The sequence below is a fragment of the Triticum urartu genome, chromosome 4 (genome assembly GCF_003073215.2).
Source record: "Triticum urartu cultivar G1812 chromosome 4, Tu2.1, whole genome shotgun sequence".
NCBI lineage: Eukaryota > Viridiplantae > Streptophyta > Magnoliopsida > Poales > Poaceae > Triticum > Triticum urartu.
The window spans coordinates 277298712-277313410 of NC_053025.1; positions in this window are offsets into that span (position 1 = coordinate 277298712).

A 14699-nucleotide genomic window follows, 5' to 3' on the forward strand; every position below is an offset into this window, starting at 1 on the left:
CTCCAACCATCTCCTTTGTCTGAGGTTTAACTCCTTCTGCGTGAAAATGTACTTCAAACTCTTGTGATCCGTGTACACCTCACAATGATTTCCGATGAGGAAATGTCTCCATGTCTTCAATGCATGCACTACGGCTGCTAACTCCAAATCATGCGTAGCGTAATTCAACTCATGGGGCTTCAGTTGTCTTGAGGCATATGAAACAACTCCCCCTTCCTGCATAAGCACTGCTCCAAGTCCTCGACGTGAAGCGTCGCAATACACCTCATAATCCTTGGTTTGATCTGGCAAAATCAACACTGGTGAGGTAACCAAACGGTTCTTCAATTCCTGAAAACTTGCCTCACACTCCTCAGTCCATTTGAACTTAGTATCCTTCTTTAGCAACTCCGTCATAGGCTTCGCAATCTTTGAGAAGTTCTCAATAAATCTCCGGTAGTATCTTGCGAGTCCAAAAAAACTCCGGATCTCTCCAACTGTTGTTGGGGCTTCCCACTTGGTCACGGTTTCAACTTTAGCGGGATCTACTGCTATACCTTCTCCGGATATAACGTGTCCGAGGAATCCTACTTCCTTCAACCAAAACTCACATGTGCTGAACTTGGCATATAATTGGTGTTCTCTGAGCTTTCCAAGTACCAAACGCAAATGCTCCTTATGCTCCTCTTCATTCTTTGAATATACCAGGATATCATCAATGAACACTACGATGAACTTATCCAAAAACTCCAACAACACTTTGTTCATCATGTTCATAAAATACGTAGGCGTGTTAGTCAGACCAAATGACATAACGGTATACTCATACAGCCCATACCTGGTGGTAAAAGCTGTCTTCGGAATATCCTGTTCTCGAATCTTCAACTGGCGGTATCCTGATCGCAAATCGATCTTGGAAAATACTTTAGCTCCTTGCAATCGATCAAACAGATCGTTGATCATTGGTAGTGGGTACTTGTTCTTGATCGTTACTTCGTTCAATCCTCGATAATCAACAACCATCCTTAAGGATCCATCCTTCTTCTCCACTAGAAGTACTGGTGATCCCCAAGGCGAAGAACTTGGGCGAATGTAACCTTTATCCAGTAACTCCTTAATCTGCTTCTTAATTTCCACCAAATCCTTTGCTGGCATCCTATATGGTCTCTTTGATATTGGCCCAGTGCCTGGCAAAAGCTCAATCAAAAACTCAATATCTCTATCTGGTGGCATGCCTGGCAACTCTTCTGGAAATACATCAGGAAAATCCTTTACCACTGGTACTTCCTCCTGCACAACTCCTGATAAGGAATTTACTTGTGTCCTGTTTGGCGCATGTCGGGATACATACTTGATCCTTCTTCCTTCTGGCGTTGTGAGCAAAATTGTCTTACTAGCACACTCAATATTCCCTTCATACTTTGATAACCAATCCATGCCTAATATCACATCCAATCCTTGAGATTCCAATACTACTAGGTCTGAGGGAAAAACATAGTTACCAATCCTTAATGGTACCGATCACACCATAGACTAGCCACATACTCTGCTCCTGGCGAGGTTACTAACATGGGTGACCTAAGGGCTTGGGTTGGTAGGTTATACTTATCCACAAATCCCCTTGAGATGTATGAATGCGATGCACCAGTATCAAAAAGAACGAGTGCAGTAAATGACTTAACCAAAAACTTACCTATTACTGCATTGGGCTGAGTTTCAACCTCCTCCATGCTAACGTGGTTCACCTGTCCCCTGTTGAAAGGGTTCGGCTTCTTCCCAGAACTTCCATTGCCGTTTTGGCCTTCAGGACATTCATTGGCATAATGTCCGGTCTTGGAACACTTGAAACAGGTGACTTGACTGAGATCTCTCTTGACTGGGGTTGATGGGGTGCTGCGGTTCTGGCCATTGCTTCCTACATTCCCATTACCATTCTTGGTGCCATTTTGATTGTGCGAGCTACCTACTGCATGGGTATGCTGAAAATGTCCTCCCGGTCTAGGGGTAAAACGTGGCTTCTGCTGAGCTCCTGAATCATACTTTCCTTGTCCATACTTCCTCTTGCGGTTCTCAATTTGCTGCTGCTTCCCTTCAATCATAAGAGCACGATCTACCAACTCCTGGTAGTTGTTGAAGGTGGCTACCATCAACTGCATACTCAACTCATCATTCAATCCTTCCGGGAATTTCTCCTGCTTAGCTGCATCCGTAGCGACGTCATCTGGGGCATAACGTGCTAGCTTACTAAACTCCTCCACATACTGGCCAACTGTCCGTCCTCCTTGGCACAAGTTACGAAACTCACGCTTCTTCATGGCCATTGCTCCTGCTGAAACATGGGCAGTACGGAAAGCCTGCTGAAACTGGTCCCATGTGACAGTGTCGACTGGGAAGGTGGCTGTGAAATTCTCCCACCAGGATGCTGCGGGTCCTTCTAACTGATGTGCGGCAAACTTCACCTTCTCCGCATCTGTGCATCCTGCTGTGGTCAACTCCCTAGCTGTCTTGCAGAGCCAATCATCTGCTACTATCGGCTCGGTGCTACTGGAAAACACCGGCGGATTCAGCCTAAGAAAACGGGCTAAGTGGTCAACAGGTGGTGGTGGGTTGTTGTTGTTCCCCTGATTCTGATTCTGAACTAGCAACTGCATCAAGGTGTTCTGCTGCTGGATCAACTGGGTGAGCTCCGGCGGAAAGGCAAATCCGGGGTCACGTCTCGGAGGCATCTGAGGGTTTAGAAAAGATGAGATATAAGAATAGAGGGGGTCTAAAGAGAAAACACTACCCATATGCACATGAGGCAAAAGCAAACAATTCACTTCATTCAATCAAACAAAGGCATACAATCGATCTAACTATCGCAAAGTGCTCGGACTATTATATTTACATGGTGGACTACTACTACTGATGAGGTGGTCTACTAGAAATATTCTACGGTTGTAGACTCCATGATATCTGCTCCTGCTTCATCAACATAGTCCTTATAGCTACTATCTGCTTCTGAGTCGGTGCCGTCGATGATGATGTAGTCTTCCGGGCTAATCTCCTTGGGTTCTTCGTCTTCATCTACTGGTGTCGGGCCTCCCATAAATATGCCAATCTTCTTGATCAGATCGTCATTCTTCTCCACCAATACTTCAATTTCTTCTTCATAATCTTCGCGTGTAGCCTTGAGTTCTTCCTCCAGTTCCTTGATTCTAGTCTTAGCCTTCTTCAGATCTATCATGTCGGCGCACATCTGATTCTCCTGTCGTCGAATGTGCTGATTTAACTCCTGAATAAAAGCTGCAATTGATCTATCTTTCCTGGTGCTGATCATCTCCCAGTGTTCATCTCGGCGCCCACAAATCTGGTAGATATTATCCTTGAGATCCTTGCGGTAGGCTTCGCCAATGCGTCCCATGGCGATGTGAGCTGCCATACTCTTTCCTAGACTCCAAGTTGGTGCATCAAAAGAAAACTCTATGGGCTCAGTGACTGGCATGAACGTCCTTCCTGGAATTTGAACTTGAATCATCCAGCGCTCTTCTACAGGTAAAGTGGCGTTGTAGGTTCCTGAGAAGCTTGGTATTCCTATGTTCAGGTATCTAGTGACTTCCTTCAAGTGGCGTCCAAAGGGTGTATCTTCATCTGGTTGTGTGAACTTGTTCCTTGCATCCGCCATCCTAAATAGTAGAAAAGATGAGAGGTCAGAAGACAAGAGAGTGAGTAGTGATCTAGGTCTTTAGCTTAGTGGTCGTGTCCTACAGTCAACGTGTGCTCTGATACCATCTCTGTAGCGACCAGACCTCAAACAGTCTGATCTCTGTGCTCCGGTGTCATCCCTGGATCAGTAATGCTAACACCACACAGTACTTGAAGGATTTATAGCAGAGTAGCAATCACACACTTATTACATCGAGTGTCTCAAAAGAGAACTTATTACAATAAATATGGCTTAAGGCCATCTAGTAACGATAACAGTGGAAGGCTTGGAAGATAAGTGAGTCCATCAACTCCAACGGCATCACTGAGTATAGAACCACGACCTAAAAACTCCTTAATCGTCGTCTGAAAAGTCTGCAACATTAACGTTGCAGCCCGAAAACGGGTCAGCACATGGAATATGCTGGCAAGGTAACACATAGAGAGTAATGGAATGAAACAGCTATACTACATGCATATTTGGCTGGTGGAAAGCTCTATGGTTACAGTTTTTGCGTAAAGTCAATTTTTCCCTACTTCAAAGGAATAAATTTAATTACTATCATGGTGGTTGTTAAACATTGAGAATGGTTGACAGCATTCTCAATCCCAATTAAAGTAACATCATTAAACCCAACAAAATTTACTTTAGAGTAACATTTTAAGATTCACTTGATAATCCAGGTACTAGATACTCAAGATGTCCATAACCGGGGACACGGCTAACCATGATTAGTTTGTTACACTCTGCAGAGGTTTGTTCACTTTTCCCCACAAGACTCGATCGCCTCCGTTGGATTTCTCGCACTACATGATGTTTGAGAAATGGATGACCGAGACATAGTCTTTCAGAAGCGCTAGCACCTTACGATCGGGTAGACCGTACCACCTCCATCCCCTACATCTGCTAGTCTACCCTGTAAGAGTTCGCACGACTTAATCAACTATACCAGAGCCCATAATGGCTTGTGGCTGCACACGGAAGTTTCTAGTATGAATAATCTCCTGATCCCTTTGAGCCTGGGTGGCGGTCCAAAAGAAAAACAGGTAAGTCCTGGAATACCCAGGTGCCTCAATCCACCCAGATGTGTGTTGAGGTTGCCACCTTAGATAAACCATTAATTAACAATCTCACATCTGTCATGGAAATCACTCACCCAATCCACGTCTACTAGCATAGCATGGCATGATAAGCAAACATAGAAAATAACTCCCAAAGGTTTGATAATAAACAGGTAATAGGTACTACCTCATCTACTTCCCATACCATAATTTAATTAGATCCTAATCATGCAATGTGTGAGGATTGATCTAATGCAATAAAACTGGGTTGTAGAAAAAGGTATGATCAAAGTGTTACTTGCCTTGCTGATGATCCGCGAAACCTAGAGATTCAAAGTAACAGGCGGCGCACTCCAGGTATTCTATCGCAGACAAACAAACAAGCATACAATAAGTACTCATCTAATGCACAGGTAAAACTCAAATAGAAGATCTAAACAGAAAGTTCAACTTAAGAACCCTCGTTTGCAAAAAGAATAAAATCGAACGAAGCAAAAGAAATCAAACGGCGAAAGAAAACAACTTTGTTCTAGCAATCTGGATCTATGTCAAATTTTATAGTAGCAAAAACTGGTTTAAGTTGATTATTCGGAAAGAGGGTTTCGAGACGAAACTCCAGGCGCTTGAATCGCCTGATTCCGATAAACGAGCGAAAAGTTATACTAAAACGAAAATCCGATCAGAAATCGCGATCAGAAAATAATCGCGGAAAAATCCGACGAAAAAGAAAAATGACGAACGGAATTTTTTTTCCTTAAAAAAACGGCACTGATTTCGAGGGCGGCGAACCTCGGGCGACGTGCGGCTCCGGCGGATCGGCGGCGGGGCGACGGCGGCGGCGGCTGCTGGCGGTGGGGCGGCGGCTGCTAGGGTTTGATGTTGGGGCGGCTGGGCTCTCGGGCCCCGGGGCGGCGCCTTATAAAGGCCTCGGCCAGGAGGAGTCCTGGCCGAGTACGGCCCAAGGTCGGTTCCGTTTTTTTAAATAATTACCCTCGGAAAAAAGTAAAAAGAAATACTAAACGGACTCCAAAAATCACGAAACAAATTTTCCCGGGTTTCTAAAATCAAGCCCGATAAAGTGAACATTTATTTGGGCCCTAAATGCAATTTTGAAAAACGCGCATTTTTCCTAAATTCAAATAAAAATACCGAAAAACTCCGAAATAAATCTTATTTGATTTTTTATTAAATCCTCAATATTTCTATATTTTGGGAAAGTCATTTTATTCCCTCTCTCATATTTTTGTAATAGAAATAATTGATGATAAAATAAATAAAATCAAATGATCCTGTTTACAAAATTTGAGAAAACTCAAATATGTATATAACGAAATCCCCAACTCTCTCCGTGGGTCCTTGAGTTGCTTAGGATTTTCTAGGATCAAAACCAAAATGCAAAATAAAATATGATATGCATGATGATCTAATGTATAACATTCCAAATTGAAAATTTGGGATGTTACATTGAGTCCATAGGAAAAGCCAATACTATTAAAAGGGGATGAGGTGTTGCTTAATGGCTTGCTTGCTCAAAATGCTTAGTGATATGCTCCAAAAGCCCTCAACCACTTTCTCATATCCTCATATATCCCAAACCAAAAGTCAAACTCGGCCCCACCAATTTGATCTATCCGGGGCCACCGAGTTCATTTGACATAGCCATAGCCAGAAACCAGATTCAGTTCGGTCTCACCGATAGGGATCTCGGTCTCATCGAGATGGGATTGCAAACTCTCTGTTTCCCTTCTTAATGTTTTGGTATAACCGAGATGAGCGATCGTTCCCACCGAGTTCGCAGTGCAAACTCTCGGTTTCCTTTTCTCAATGTTTTAATCTCACCGAAATGAGCGATCGGTCCCACCGAGTTTGCCCGACCAACTCTCTGTTTCCCTATTACATGAATCGGTCTCACCGAGTTCATGTGATCGGTCTCACCGAGATTACGTTATGCCCTAACCCTAACACAATCGGTCCCACCGAGTTCACATGTCGGTCCCACCGAATAGCCTAACGTTCATATTTTCAACTAAATCGGTATGACCGAGTTTCACTATTTGGTCCCACTGAGTTTGGTAAACTGTGTGTGTTGGCGTTCTGGGAATGGGGGTCCCTAGACTTGCCTGCTTGCGTCCTACGGCGTGGCTTTGCTGGCTGGCCTGTACGGCCCATCTTCATCAACAAGGAATTAAGACCCTCGCGAGGGCCCAAGCCTCGCGAGGCGAACGACACAAGACCTCCTCAGGAGCAGCCTCATCAGGACGGCTCGTGAGGGGCGGAGAGTGCAAGGTCGGGCAAACCTCGTGAGGTTCTCGTGACGTGAGCCGTGACGATCGAGGCCAGGCAGGCGCCAGTGCGCGCAGCGTCCTTGTTTCCTCTTTAGTGCTAAGGGGGCAAGCGCAGGCATGGAGTACCGAGGCATCAAGCAAAGGTTTCCATATTGGTGCAACGAGGCCAAGACCAGAAGGACGGGAAGACGGAGGTCACCGTGGAGCCCAGGACGGCGTCACCGCCAGAACCTTTGGCCGGGAAAGACCACCTTTTGTTAGGATAGCTTGTACTAGCTGTCCCCTTTCAAATTGGCGGTTGTTGGCTCCCTTCCCCCTCAATATTTGGGGAGAGGACCAAGGCCTCTATAAATAGGACTAGCCACCGCCATAGGCAGGGGAGGATCCAAGATCATCCTGAGCCACACAAGTGCACCAAGCACAAGAACACCTCAACCTAAGGAGGATGTTCTTCCCCTTGTACTGTTCATCCTCAGCCCAAGATGCAATACACCACCACCACACTGGAGTAGGGTATTACACCACAACGGTGTCCTGAACCAGTATAAATCTTGTGTCCTTTGTGTTGCAAGTTCGCCAAGTTAGTTCATGAGATCTAGGCTAAGTTAGGACGCGGATCGATAGGGGGGGGGGGAGATCTTCGCGCGCACCCCAGTGTTCAAACCTTAAGGGTTTTGCCGGAACCCATGATACGACATTTGGCGCGCCACGAAGGGGTGTGTCAGAGTCTTCCTTCAGTCGGCTCGCGCTCCACCATCTTCACGCCCGCTCCCCATGGCGGACGCCCCTCCAGCAGGATCTACCGGTGCCCACGGCGGCGCTCAGGGGCTCCGAGACCTCGCCCCTGCCTTGCGGCGGGTGCAGTGGCTACCCAAGTTCAAGCCGGAGATGCCGCCACGCGACGACGACGCGGCAGACCCGTCGGCTTTCCTGCTGGCATACGAGGAGGCCGTCCTGATGAGGACATCAATACCATTGTTACACCCACAGCCCTTGCTGCTATACATACTGGACCAATTACTAGAGCTCGCGCACGCCAATTGAATTATCAGGTACTTTTGTTTCTTGGTAACGATTTTAATGTTCATGAGAATATGATGCTGCCTAAATTGGATACATTTGTTTTGCTTACAAATGAAGGGCCTAGCTTGGACAAGAAAGATGAACCTTGGAGCAAGTTCAAGCATGGAGATGATGGCATGCGCAAGGGGAACAAGAACGGAGTTATAAGTGATGATTCTAGGACTCTGAAGCCACCATAATGAGTGCATGAAGCATGGGACGAAATATACAAGATGCCACTTCATAAATTTAGTCTAGAGGCTATTTTAGGTGCTACGTCACCTTATTATTGGGCCAGGCCCATGTATTTTCGAAGTACTTAAGTATAGGCTGTTTTTAGAGTCCGTATGTGTGGGGAAACAAGAGTTAGGGTTGGTTTCGGACCCCTCCACCAAGGGCCATGAAATTCCCCCTCTCTCCTCCATATATACAGCCCTTAGGGCATCGTTTAGACTATGGGTTTTGTTTAGATTAAAAGTTCGCCATAGCTGCAACTTCGCGTACTTCGTTTGTGTCCAACGACCAGACCAAGACGTCACAGAACCCCACCTTCATTAATAAAGCTTTCCTATTATATTCACAATATCCAGATTGCAATCTTTGTTTCTTGCTTGTTCTTCGTTTCCTCGCAGGAAACAGGCCCTCGTGGTCAGGTTGATCGTGCTCCGGCGTGGTCAATAACCCTCGGAAGTTGGTTTAGCGATTGCTAAGGCGCGACGGCTCGCACGTTCGTAGTCGGATCGTCAAGGTCGACTCCCACAGAAAATGATAGCCACCTTCTCATTGAAACATCGGGACACCTTTGCCTCTATCAAGTGGTATCAGATTTCCAGGTTGCTCGGTGAGATTTTACAGTTTTTCGTAGTTTAGATCGAGTTTATTCTTCATACCTATAGTCCACAAAAAAGCCAAAAAAATTAGGGTTAGTTCATCCTATCCGAACCAATCTGAGCCTTTGCATAATCTTTTCTATATTTGCTTTGTTGAATTTGCGGTTGCATCGTCGTGTCAAGTTGCTGGTCTTAGCGTCTAGTCCTTTAGAGTTTCGAGTTCTGTTCAAAGGTTGTCACGTCGCCGCTGCCATATATCACCACCACATCATCATCATCCCTGCTGCCATATACCACCACCACACAAACTTCATCGTCGCTGCCATATTCACCACCACATATTCACCATCAATCCGAGTCCATATACGCCACCACATATCCGCCGCCATCACACCAGTCCGATTTCCACCACATTCATCGCCGCCACCAGTCCGAGATTCCACCAGATTCATCTCCGCCACCAGTCCTAGTCCGAGTCCAGTAATTGTTGCATTGTTTTCGATTTCAAGCCATCCACAGAAGAAAAATAGTTCCAAACTCAGAGAGTGTTCCTTCGAGTCGTGACAGAATAGGACTCCTGAGATTTCAAGCCATCCGCAGAAGAAAAATAGTTCCAAACTCAAAACAAAACTAAGTCTGGAAAATTCTGGCTAGGCAGTTTTTGGACCATTTGTAGACTTTTTCGAAAAAAAATTGTTGCGGAGCAAAAAAAAAGAGGAAAAAAGTGCAAAAAAATAGTGAAAAAAAAATTCAGAGAGTGCTCCTCCCTTGTTTACGTGCAGCGCCGTGATTTTGTTAGTGTTCTAGGCTCGTGTCTCTAGCACGGTCTAGCCTAGGACCAGCACAGCACAGTACTGTCTCTAAATTGATTATTGCTGACCCTTTTTGCTACCATATTATAAGCCTTCCCAGCTCCACATACATCTACGTCGTGCGTTTGACTCTCCCTAGTAATCGCTCTATCCAAGCTTTGAGAGTTTTGACTACAACGGTTGCTGATCACCGCCTGCTGCTGGGTAAGAACTGGTAAGAATCTGAGATTTGCTTGACGGATTTGTGACATCCACCACCACCTCTTGTTAGTAGTCTGTAGGATCATATTCTTGTGTGTTTCTATTGCTGCTAACCATGGCAAGATCACAAGCCGACGAGACTGACTGGGAGAACCTGACGAATAAGGAGTTGCATGATAAATTTCAGAAAATGATGAGTGGATAGGTGCAAGATGTGCTAAACAGATTTGACGAGGCCATGGAGAAGATAGATGGCATGGAGAAGACATTCTAAACAAAGCTCGATACAAGTTTAATGAATTGCTCGCGCTTCTTCCACCACCACCACCGGCTGCCCCTAACGTACCTCTCCAACAACAACAACAACAACAAAAACAACAACAACAACAATGCCGCTTTCCAAATCAAGTGGGACGAGCACAGCGCGTTCCCATTGACCCTGGGTAAACTTCTGGTGCCGCTGTTGATGCTTCTGCCGCTCCTGCTGCTACTGCAGAGGTGGAGGACCATTACGAGGATGAGGTTGACCAAAATCAGAACTACGTGCCACCACTACCACCACCACCACCAGGTCGTCCTCATGCATATCATCGCAACGGTAGGGCTGCACCACAACCTGAGGTACATGACCATCTTCCTAAACTAAAATTGAATATTCCACCATTTGAGGGTAGATATGTTCTTGACATATATCTTACTTGGGAGTTAGAAACTGAACAACGATTTACATGTTTACAATATCCTGAGGAGAGACGTGTTCCTACTGCTGTTTGTGCTTTCACTAGCTTTGCATGTGTTTGGTGGTCTGAACATTGTAGATTATATCCTATTCCAGCTACTTGGGCTGCTTTGAAAACTGCTATGCGTACTCGTTGGGTTCCACCATATTATCAACGTGAATTACTTCAAAAATTTCAGCGTTTAAGACAAGGAAAAAATTCTGTAGACGAATATTATCAGGAATTACAAACTGGCATGATTAGATGTGGCATTGTTGAGGAGAATGAAGCCATGCTTGCACGTTTTATGGGTGGATTAAATAGAGAGATTCAAACCATTCTAGATTATAAGGAGTATACTAATATCACTCGTTTATTCCATCTTGCTTGTAAAGCTGAATGTGAAGTGTAGGATCGACAGGCATTGGCGCGAACTAACTTTTCTGCAGGTCGATCTTCATCATGGACACCACGTGCATCCTCTACTTCCACTCCACCAGCACCTCCATCAGGTGCCACCTCCAGCCGTGATACAAGAAAGCATGCACAACCACCACTATCTGCCAAGAGCACACCTACTGGACCTGCGCAGAGCTCTTCTTCTTCCATGGCATCAACAGGGCACACAAGTGATATTATTTGTCGTCATTGTAAGGGAAGAGGACATTTTGCGAGAGAATGCCAATCTCAGTGTGTGATGATTGCTACTGAGTATGGTGGGTATGAGTCCGCTAGTGACTATGATGAGGAGACTTTGGCTCTTATTACACGTGAAGAACATGGTGGAGAGGATTCTGATCATGAGACGCAATACATGGCTGCTGAAGATGCTGACAGGTATGAATGTTTAGTTGCTCAACGTGTTTTGAGTGTGCAGGTCACACAAGCTGAGCAAAATCAGAGGCATAATTTGTTCCATACAAAGGGAGTTGTGAAGGAACATTCTGTTCGCGTCATCATAGATGGAGGGAGCTGCAACAACTTGGCTAGCATGGAGATGGTGGAGAAGCTATCTCTCACCACAAGACCACATCCACATCCTTACTACATCCAATGGTTCAACAACAGCGGCAAGGTTAAGGTAACACGTACTGTTCGTGTGCATTTTAGTATCACTACATATGCTAATTATGTTGATTGTGATGTGGTACCTATGCAAGCATGTTCCTTATTACTTGGTAGACCATGGCAATTTGATAAAAATTCTGTACATCGTGGTAGAAACAAGCAGTATACTCTTGTTCATAAGAATAAAAATATTACTTTGCTTCCTATGACTCCTAATTCTATTTTGAAAGATGATATTAATAGAGCTAATAAAGCAAAACAGGATAACAATAAGAGTGAAAATCAGATTGTGGCAAAAGAATTTGAGCAACAAATGAAGCCTAATAATAAACCATCTACTGTTGCTTCTGAAATTAAATTGAAAAGTGCATGTTTACTTGCCACCAAATCTGATATTGATGATCTAGATTTTAGCCAATCTATTTGCTATGCTTTTGTGTGCAAAGAGGCATTATTTTCATTCGAGGACGCGCCTTCCTCTTTGCCTCCTGCTGTCACTAACATTTTGCAGGAGTTCGCTGACGTTTTTCCAGAAGACGTGCCACCGGGATTACCACCTATTCGAGGGATTGAGCATCAAATTGACTTAATTCCAGGTGCATCGTTACCCAACCATGCGCCATACCATACCAATCCAGAGGAGACGAAGGACATTATGCGTCAAGTACAGGAGCTGCTTGACAAAGGTTATATACGTGAATCCCTTAGTCCTTGTGTTGTTCCTATCATTTTAGTGCCGAAAAAGGATGATTCGTTATCGTCATCCTATTCCTAGGCTAGACGACATGCTTGATGAATTGAGTGGCTCTACAGTATTCTCCAAAGTTGATTTGCGTAGTGGATACCATCAAATTCGTATGAAATTGGGAGATGAATGGAAAACAACATTTAAAACTAAGTTTGGTTTATATGAGTGGTTAGTCATGCCTTTTGGGTTAACTAATGCACCTAGTACTTTCATGAGACTAATGAACGAAGTTTTATGTGCTTTCATTGGACGATTTGTGGTAGTCTATTTTGATGATATACTGATTTATAGCAAATCTTTGGAGGAACATTTGGAACATTTACGTGCTGTTTTTATTGCTCTACGTGATGCACGTTTGTTTGGTAACCTTGGAAAGTGCACCTTTTGCACCGACCGAGTATCTTTTCTTGGCTATGTTGTTACTCCACAGGGAATTGAAGTTGATAAAGCCAAGATTGAAGCTATTGAGAGTTGGCCGCAGCCCAAAACGGTCACACCAGTGAGGAGTTTCCTTGGCCTCGCTGGTTTCTATAGGCGTTTTGTGAGAGATTTCAGCACCATTGCTGCACCTCTGAACGAGCTTACAAAGAAGGATGTGCCTTTTGTTTGGGGTACCGCATAGGAAGAAGCCTTCATGGTATTGAAAGATAAGTTGACACATGCTCCTTTACTCCAACTTCCTAATTTCAATAAGACTTTTGAGCTTGAATGTGATGCTAGTGGAATTGGATTAGGAGGTGTGCTATTACAAGATGGCAAACCTGTTGCATACTTTTCTTAAAAATTGAGTGGGCCTAGTGTGAACTATTCTACTTATGATAAAGAATTATATGCTCTTGTTCGGACCTTAGAAACATGGCAATATTATTTATGGCCCAAGGAATTTGTTATACATTCTGATCATGAATCTTTGAAACACATTAAAAGTCAAGCAAAACTGAACCGTAGACATGCTAAATGGGTTGAATTCATTGAGACTTTCCCTTATGTCATTAAACACAAGAAGGGTAAAGAAAATGTTATTGCTGATGCTTTGTCTCGTCGTTATACTATGCTTTCACAACTTGACTTTAAAATATTTGGTTTGGAGACCATCACAGATCAATATGTGCATGACGCTGAATTTAAAGATGTATTGCAGAATTGTAAGGAAGGGAGAACTTGGAACAAGTTCGTTCTTAACGATGGATTTGTGTTTCGTGCTAACAAGCTGTGCATTCCAACTAGTTCCGTTCGTCTTTTGTTGTTGCAGGAGGCGCATGGAGGAGGATTAATGGGACACTTTGGCGTCAAGAAGACGGAGCATATACTTGCTACACATTTCTTTTGGCCAAAGATGAGACAGGATGTTGAGTGTTTTGTTGCTCGCTGCACTACATGTCAAAAAGCTAAGTCACGACTCAATCCTGATGGTTTATATATGTCTTTGCCTTTACCTAGTGTTCCTTGGGAGGATATATCTATGGACTTTGTTTTAGGTTTACATCGAACAAAGAAGGGGAGGGATAGCATATTTGTTGTCGTGGATAGGTTCTCGAAAATGGCACACTTTATACCATGTGATAAAAGCAATGATGCTGTTAATGTTGCTGATTTGTTCTTTCGTGAAATTATTCGCTTGCATGGTGTGCCAAATACTATTCTTTCAGATCGTGATACTAAATTTCTTAGCCACTTTCGGAGATGTTTATGGGCTAAGTTGGGGACTAAACTACTTTTTAGTACTACTTGTCACCCCCAAACTGATGGACAAACTGAAGTAGTCAATAGAACATTGTCTACTATGCTTAGGGCTGTTTTGAAGAATAATAAGAAAATGTGGGAAGAATGCTTGCCTCATATTGAATTTTCTTATAATCGTTCATTGCATTCTGCTACTAAGATGTGCCCTTTTGAAATTGTGTATGGTTTCCTACCTTGTGCACCTATTGATTTGTTGCCTCTTCCATCTTCGGAGAAGGTTAATTTTGATGCTAAAGAACGTGCTGAATTTATTTTAAAAATGCATGAGTTAACTAAGGAAAACATTGAGCGTATGAATGCTAAATATAAACTTGCTGGAGATAAGGGTAGAAAACATGTTGTGTTCGCACCTGGAGATCTTGTTTGGTTACATTTGCGTAAGGATTTCCTAATTTGCGCAAATCAAAGCTAATGCCACATGCTGATGGTCCTTTTAAGGTGTTAGAAAAAATAAATGATAATGCATATAAACTTGAGCTGCCTGCTGATTTTGGGGTTAGTCCCCC